This window comes from Capsicum annuum, unplaced genomic scaffold (assembly GCF_002878395.1).
Source record: "Capsicum annuum cultivar UCD-10X-F1 unplaced genomic scaffold, UCD10Xv1.1 ctg3497, whole genome shotgun sequence".
Taxonomy (NCBI): Eukaryota; Viridiplantae; Streptophyta; class Magnoliopsida; order Solanales; family Solanaceae; genus Capsicum; species Capsicum annuum.
The window spans coordinates 12239-21687 of NW_025841853.1; the positions used below are offsets into that span (position 1 = coordinate 12239).

General features: G+C 33.3%; 2 pseudogenes; one reads left to right on the forward strand and one right to left on the reverse strand.

The window, feature by feature from the left end:
* The first annotated feature begins 1071 nt into the window (after positions 1 to 1071).
* Positions 1072 to 2556, forward strand: LOC107857308 (annotated as a pseudogene).
* A 2691-nt stretch (positions 2557 to 5247) lies between these two features.
* Positions 5248 to 8441, reverse strand: LOC124891411 (annotated as a pseudogene).
* Positions 8442 to 9449: the final 1008 nt, after the last annotated feature.

Genomic DNA, 9449 nt, shown 5'->3' on the forward strand with positions numbered 1-9449 from the left:
TATTTCATAAGTTGAGGTTGTAAAGAGAAAATACTGCTCCGACCACCACTTTAATTTTTGAGAAAATTTGGGGCTTTCTTCTAATTTATTGATTTTATGGTTAGTTTATTCTTCTAATTGATGATTTTAACCTTGGTTTGCTGGATAACCTCAGCACATAGAATTTTCCAAAAGTAGTTTGAACTAGAATCTTTCAAAATATTTTGGGCTTTCTTCTAATTTGTTGATTTTAAGGTTAGTTTATTATTCTAATTGATGATTTTGACCTGGGTTTACTGGATAACCTCCGCACATAGAATCCTCCAAAAGTTGTTTGGACTAGAATCCTCCAAAATTTAGGGCTTTCTTCTAATTTATTGATTTTATGGTTAGTTTATTCTTCTAATTGATTTTAAGGTTATTTTATTCTTCTAAGTTGCTTGACAACTTTGAGAATGTTGATAGGCGCGCATAGAATCCTCCAAAAGTAATTTATTTTTAGACGATTCGACACGAGAGAGTCAAGTCAAGCAATATTTTTGAGAGTTCGAGCAACTTAGGTGTAATGACCTGAGACTACCTCCTAGTCATCTCATGATTCTTATGACCCCGACTACAATCTAACCCATGAATGAAATCTACTGTGAGCACTGAACAATAATACTATTATTATTATGGAAAATGGGTTGAAATGCCATAAGGTTCAAAATATCTAAAATACTGATGAATAACAACATCTGATAAAAACTGAACACTATCTGAAAACTAGTTAGAAAAGCCTCTAGCTGATCTGTCTGAAATTGGAGTTGATGCAACAATCCCCCAACTAACTCCATCTACTGAACTAATACGTCTACTAAAAATATAAAATTGTATAATATCCTCGAATGATGAGGACTCATTACTAAACCTACTGCTGCTGACTGAATCCTTATTCTACTTTGCGTGATCGAGAACCTGAGCGTCCGAACCTTTGATATAAAACATCATAGTGCTAAATGAAACCTATGCTTGTAGCCATAAAGATACTTGATAAAATGTTCACATGGGCGTTGAAATAATCTGACTTCTTATGTTTATTTCTCATTTAAGGGATGGAATTAAACTTATCTAGATGTGCCAATATGGGTTCTACCACTATTCCATTACTTCTCTCCTTGTTTAGGAAACACAGTGGAAATACTTTGCTCTAATGATGTCTCATCACATAGTCATAGTTATTCTGATTTCATTTTTCATATATTCAAGGAAATTTTAATTTACCACTGGTTAACCTTTTATTTTTTAGTTATCACTTTTTTCCTGTCATTGCCTTTTTTTCATTTGCACATGTATACCCTATCTTGATATGAAAACAGGGGCATAATTTATGTATGATGTTATCAAAACTTTTATGGTCTTTATTCTTATGTTGGGTGAAATACAAGTAGGAATTTTACATGTACTTGGAATTTTCATATGCTCTTAACCATACAGCTCAAATATTCTTTGGCATATTTTGAGAGATAACATTTCTTTTCATTTTCAATTGATAGTGGGGTAAGGGATGCTTGGTCTAAGTAGATTTTAAACTTTAAAGACCTGGTTCAACATTAAAAATAGTTGAAGGGAAGTGGACAATTGAACATTTATTGCCAAAGAAAGAACAGTTAGATGCCAATAATAGTGATAATATTATTTTGTATATTCATATATAAAGAAACCTAGTGTTTTTTGGTGAATAAAAGTTTCAATGGAAGAAATTATCTATACAAAACCCTGTCAGACTACTTTAAATTTTGGAAGAAGTATCTAACACAGTGTTATTTCTCTAACACTCGAGGAAACAAATTAGCAAATGCAAAATTTTCCTATTACTGCCTGCATATTAGAAGAATGGAGCAGTTTTAATCTGTTGTATTTTGTGTATTAATTTAATGTGTTTTGATATGTGTAGCTTCTTTTGAATTGGGATTGTTAGTCTTGCATTAAATGATGCAAGTGATGTCTTTATGGAGGCTGCCGAACTTTGTAAATATTCGAGGAAGGAGCTTGAAGATAGCATACTATTTGGTTGTTTTGTTGTCTCCTGGCTTGTACTTAGGCTGTTTTTCGTTCCATTTTGGGTCATACGATCCTTAAGGTTGGAACTTGTCAGGTTTTCTACTAATGATATTGTTCCCATTTTCTGGTTTCTCCTAATTAGTTCGATATGTTTAACTTCCTATGTATTATATGTATGACGTTTTAAAGTTGTCAGAGGCATATGATACAATGTTATAATACTTCTTCAACACAATGCTCTTGACCATACTTGTGTTCCACATTTGTTGGTGGGTGCTCATATGTTCAATGATTAGGAGACAGTTGAACAATAGAGGGCAAGTTGGGGAAGACATAAGATCTGGTAAGCATTTTAGTGTCATTTTGAACTTACGGGTACACTATGTTGTTAAATTTATGGTTGATATATAGTGATAGTCCTACAACCCTTTCCATTGTTGTCTGTTCCTACAAAAAAATCAGGAGTGGAACTACAAGAAAAGTATTAAATGACTAATCAACATACTTTTCCACACTGCAGATGTTTTCTCATAGATGTTAAACTGATGAAGCCTTATCTTGTCTGTTCACCTTTTTTATTTGGTTATATTTAATTGGGTAGTGAAGTTTACTGAAGCTAACTTCACTACAAGAAAAACAGCCTATAAGGAAGAGAAATATGGTCCCAAAAAGTCCAAATCTTGTCCGAATTGGTTTTTTACTATCATAAAAATTCGATCGCTTCCTGTCCTAACAGGCTCTACCACTAAAGGTCATTAGTGATGGGTCCAATAAACTGGTCCTTAAAACTCTTTTGCGACGGCAAAAAAATGGTCGTAATAGACTAACTACCTGGTCTTAATTGTTATTTTCCGACGAGCAATCTCATCCCAAAAAAGACTAACTACCTTTTGATAATTATCTTTTAGTGACGGCATTTCTTGTCTCAAATAGGCTAAGTACCTCATCGTAATTATCTTCTTATGATGGTATTTCTCATCCTGAATATCCTTTAGCAACGAGCAAAACTCTTTTCCAAGATCAACCTTTAAGGACGAGCAACTTCCAGGTCGTAGATCAACTTTTAAATACGACCGATATTCTAGTCTTAGATAAACCTTTAAAGACGAGCAACACCTCTTGTCGTAGATAAACATTTAAAAATGAGAAATATTTTTAGTCTATAATTGACCACAAATGAGCCTAATATGCATCACAAAATAATAAATTTCATCAATTTATATCAAATTGCTATCGAGAATCAAATTCAGTATACATAGTGATAAAATCTGTACATCTCAGTATTGTAGTAACACTTATATACTTACCTGACATGTTCAAATAACTCAAATCCAAGTATTAACTCCGTGGAACTACCATGAGACATGACTAACTATCTATATCAGTATATAGTTTCAACTTTGAAGTTGTTTTTGTTTGTAGAAGGCACTATAGACCTGAATGAGTTTGAGGACTGCTGCTGCCATTCCTGAATTATGAGATAGAGAGCATAATTAGGAATCAAATCAGAGGTATCGAGCTTGAGGTTTTTCATTGGAGAAGTATTGTGTCCAATGTACTACAATCCTTTTATTGCATCGCCTTCATATGTATAACCATCCGCTACTATATGTGGATCTTCTATGACATTCAAAAAGTGTTCACATCAAATATTAAATCATCAATCATACAGGATACACATAGTACACCAGATACGAAGTATCAGCTACCATCTGTAATCTTGATTCTTTTTTCCTCTTTATTTTTTGATAAAGGTAAAGTTAACAACTTGATTCAAGATAGTATCCTATATTAGCAGGGTTATATGGGCCTCTTTATTATTTTAGTTAGAAGTATTCATCATTTATACCGCTTGAAAAGAAGTAATACATTCTAATCCTAGTCGCTCAGTGCAACCTAAATTCTTTCAACAAATAGATGAAATTGATTATTGTGTCTTCATATTTAATGAGCCATCAACAAATAAGACTGAGGATCTCACAACTAGTCCATATGATCTCACACAAGACAAGCATTGATCACAAAACTGAGCATCTCACATAGAAAATTCCTATATCTCCATTTAAAAGTTGAAAGAGTGTATTTGAAATCACGTAGAATTTTGAACCAAAAGGAAACAAATCACATATCTTATGCTTACTTGAAAAATAGGATAAATGAAATGAGGAGGAATTCTTTGTTGACTCTTGGAACCCTGAGATGAAGTATTCAAATTCGAGTATGGTGTACATATATCTCTCTTTGGCTCAATTGTTAGCCAAACTTCTTAGACCATATTAGGCTGATTTAAAGGATCTTTCTCACAGAACCACAACTCTAGATAAGCTAACAGTTCCTCTTGATGAATTGGCCAATCACCAGTTGAAGAGTCCAAAACTAAACCTAAGTTCCCACATTCCAAAGCACACTTAGAATTTCCTCACTACACCTGAAGCTGATCTTGTATTCAAAAGTTGTAAAAATATGATTCCAAATAAGTAAACATCAGATTCTATAGTAAGCGTTCCCTTTTTAACACACTCTGGGTCCACATAAATGTAAGCCTCCGGGTCATCATAATTGGAATTTTCATTCTGGGAAATCAAGATATGGACTACAAAATTGCTTATTTTGTTACAAATGTAGCATCAAGGAGAATGTTGGTATGTCTCAATTTACCATGGACAATGCAAGGATCATTGGTATGAACAAAGATAAGCGCATAGCATATCTCTACAATAATTCTTATCCGATGTTGCCAATGAAGAGGGCGGGACTTTTTGTGGCAAGCCAGGTGATCTTCAAGGTTTCCATTTTTGAGGAATTAATAAGCAAGGGACCTAGACTCTGAGTAAATCCCATCAGTGTAACAAGGTTTGGATGCGTCACCCTAATAACTTTTTCTGCCTGTAATGATCAAGAAATTTTTAAAGTAAGAAACTATTTATTTATCAAGTGTAAAGATAGAGGATCCATAACAAAAATGAATGCATGTACAGTGATTAAGAATGGGAAAACTATATAGTTTACATAAGAAAGACAAAAACCCTATCCATGTTTTAGGAGTAAAGAATAAAGATTATAACTGAAGCTTTATTCCTTAAGCAAATTTCATATTCTATCAAAGCTTTTAAATTATATATATCTAAGAAATTGGGATATGTATAATAAATACAAGAATTGTCCTACAAGACAACAAAAAAGAGGGGGCGGGTACAGAATATCTGAAAAAAACTTATTAGTTGTTCATTCGAATCCGACCTTAGCATAGTCAATGACACCATAGGAAAAAGATTGCACAAAGATATACGGGATTTCAATAAAATCCTGCAAGATAATAGAATCTTTCTTATAGGTAATATGGACTTCTTTTAACATGAAATTGGCTTATAAAAAATTGAAATCTATGCTTACCTGTCCAAAGGCATAACGCAAGGTAGAAAACATTCCAACAGCTCTTTCTCTATAGGATACTGTACGTTCAATGGCTACAACAGACTGTACTACTATTGAATTATGCATGCCAAGGAAGATAATAGCAGCATACATGGATCCCATTGTATTTTCCACTTGTTTTGTCTAGTATTTGGACGTACACTTTAGTACCAAGATCTAATAAATTATCCCTAAAACCAAGGCAATAAAGGGTGTGAAGTAAAATCTAACTGCAGTATAAGCTATATTATTCAACTATTACCAGTGTTGCTTCCAAACACAAGCCGTGTATTGGGTCTAGAATGGCTGCGAATATTGACTATCGAAATATAGGTCTTGTGTACCAGTACGAGGCATATGAGCTCTCTAATAAATACTTTGTTCATTCTGTAAAGGTTTGATTATTTGTATAAATTAGCAAAATCAACCCCTAACATCTTTTCCTGAGATGAGGTTGTCACTTTTAACAGCCAAGTTGTTGGATTGTAGCCATCTCTTATTTTACTTACCCCGGGCATTAACTGAACACAAAAAACTCAAATTAGTATTATTTGATCGTATCAACTCTAGAAAGCTAAGCTCTCTTTAACTTCAATGACTTACTTTAAAGTATTTGATCAAATGGAAAGAATATCGACCCAATAGACCAACATTTATCACTTGTCTTCCTTGTTTCATTAGAAAGAGCTGCAAAGTGGTGTTTATATCAGTACTCAATGACAAAAATCTAGGAAAAATGATGAATAGCTGGATTGAGTTAAAAAATATCAAATTCATCTCTTCAAAGGCTTCAACAATGTCGATACTAGGCTGATGGATGGTATAGACAATGGTTCTTCTTGTGTAAATTATGTTTCTAACAGTTCTAATAACAATTGCAGTAGCTCGAGCATCTAGTCCTAAGATTGGTTCATCCATAAAAATGAGAGAGGTTTAGCGACTAGCTCCACTTTAATGGTCAACCATTTGTGTTGCTCAGTTGAGAGACCGTCGACCACTGGAAACCAACTAAGACTGATCTTTGTGGTAGTGGTGCATTGTCTTGTTATCTATCCATATTATTAGTTGTAGTCTAGTCCTTTGATCTCTGTTATTGCTTATTGTCTTATATTGCAACTATCATATTATTTTGTTGTAGTTACCCTCTGGTTACTATATGATATTCTTGTACTTCTATTACTTTTTTTTTCTGGACTATTTAACTTATTTTTTCCCTTGAGAGAAGGGTTATACGGGAAATAACCTTTCTAATTTTTTGGTAGGGGAAAGGTTTGCGTATAATCTACCTTCCCCAGATTATATTGGATATGTTGTTGTTTGAGTGATATTTATGGAGAAAAAATTTCATAAGAAATAACCTTTCTAATCTTTTTGTCAAGATCATGGGGTAAACGCTACCAAGCAGAGTATGCTAACATAAGGTTAATGGATGTCATTCTGCTCACAGTATCAAGATATGCATGCAAATATGTCTTGCTTATTAGGATAGCCTGAAATCTTGATGTCACCCTCGATATATCCTCTTGTTTTTCTTCCTGCCAATACATTCATCAATGTTGTTTTTCCAACTTCTACATATAACAATAATCATCATCATCATCATCATCATAATAATAATAATAATTTTTTGTTGTTATTATTATCATTATTATTTTTCGTAGTTAATCAAACTGGGAAAGTCCTGGTATTATATTCCATCTTTTTTTAAAAAAAGTCATTTAACTGGTAAAGTTGCGTCTAACTTATAAGCAAAGTCTAGGGCAGTCCAGTGCACTAAAGCTCCCATTATATCCAGGGTTCGAGAAATGATCGAACCACAAGGGTCCATTTTACACTACCTTACCCCTGCATTTCTGCAAAAGGTTGTCTCTACCACTTAAACGCATGACCTCATGGTCACATGAAAACAACTTTACTAGTTACTCCAAGGCTCCAATGAATCAGAGAGTAACTATTAGAAATGGTAAACATGGACAAATTTGCTGCTATAATTTCATTAAAACCTTAACAAACCAATATTATTTTTTACACAAAGCACATGAGATTCAGAAAAGAAAAAAAATATAAACTTCATCAAGCTCTCTTATGTTTAGTTTTTCTCTTGAATCTTTAACATGTAGACTCTTCTATCTTCTCTATAAGTTGAATACCTCAATACCTAGTGCAAATGTGAAGGCAAAAATAACAGCATATGCAACTATCACAGCTGCTACTACTCTACGAAACTCATGTTTGAACCTGAAGTAAAATCTCAAGAATTGTTCCACAGTTTCATTATCGCTATGTTTAGTTTGCACATCTCCAAATTGTGTTACAAGCAAGCCATACAAAGTCCAAGAAACATGGCAACCACAGTAGTACCATCTCCACCATATGGGAATGAGCTATTTTTAATCGATGAAAAAAACATATGGAGGGGACTATTTTCTCAAACCTTTTTTTGTGTTCTCTTACAGTTTTACATAGGATACAAAATGATTATATTTAAAACCCGTTAGAGTTTGAATATTAACAAAAGTTAATGCCATCGTAGCGCACTAACTTTAGATAGACAAAAAAGTGTCAAGATATTGTAAAAACAATGAGATTACCTAACGTAATATAGTACCAAATTTATGCATAAGTTCTTGTATTCTCCTCGACTAATTGGCCTAAATTGTACTTAGAGAATTTCATGTCCTACAATTTAGTGTTTAGCCTTTGATTCTAAAGTCACTGACAATGTGACTTCTACTATTAGCCTTTAGATATTTCTTTAATCTTATGAAAAATTGAATTAAGCCAGTGCATCAGGCGTAATTACAATAAGTACAAATTCTCTACTGTATCTAGTATAGCATCTGCATCTCGTACAATGACCGGTTTGCATCAAAAAGTTATATCCAAGTTTAAGGCTAAGAATGTTACCCCTATTATCTAAAAAAAATTTGTTATTTCTTTCAAGCCAAACTGTCCACCAAATAGCCTGGGTACCTCTGTTTTGCTTTTAGATCTTGTAAAGCCATGGAGAAAAAATCATTTCAAGGATTATTACTACAGAGTTGGTACCAATCACCATAGGAATGTCCAACATACTAATTTTACCCTTCCATAAGTAAACAAACCTAAACCAAGAAACAAAATATAGATTCATTGTTAAACCCATGTCACGAGCAGGACCAAACACTATTGACTTTAATTTACTAGCTAGTGCTTATTCATCTATCTACAATTGGAAAAAGGTCATATGGTTGATCTTTCTTATACTATTTGAATTGTTTGCTCTTAAATACATACCATATATAGGATATTTTAGGTAATATTTGGAGTCTGTCAAAAAATTGTCCGGCAACCCAATTAAATGAAAGGACAGACAAAGTACAAGGTATATTTATAAAGCCATCAGCTACTTCAAAATTAATAAAGGCACAACTAATAACAGATAAGAGTTATTTGTTAAGGCTCCAACCTGCATTTTTGAAGCACCATTTCCTTGAGTTCTTCCAGTTTTATTTCCACCCCATCAAGATACAATGAAAATAGTAGGTATAAGTCATTATCCAGAGCAGGTAAATTTAATACGTATGACGATGAAAATCCATAAACAGTCGGGCTAATATGAATAAAATTTTATGCTTATGTAAAAGAATCTGACCATTGACTACCTCAATACATAAATCTTTAGCTATTTTGGCTTGAGCAGCCTCTTGAGCGAGGTGCATATCCTATTAGGCTTCCACTTCCTCTTCTTTCCATCGTTTTTCTACAAGCAGTAGTACTGTACATTAGTGTCCCAATCATTTATTTAAAAATCCAAAATTTGGTACCCTAATTACATATAAGCATATTAAATAGCCTAGAAGAAAATGATTCAATTACTTTATAAATTACATGAGATATTGGCGAAAGAGACTATAGATGACTTGTACATCTTCATTAACCTTGGGAAAAAGCTACAACCATTTCTCCTCAAATTTTCCCAACATGTTTTTAGCAATACATGAACATTATCCCTTTCCTCGTTGTATTTCATT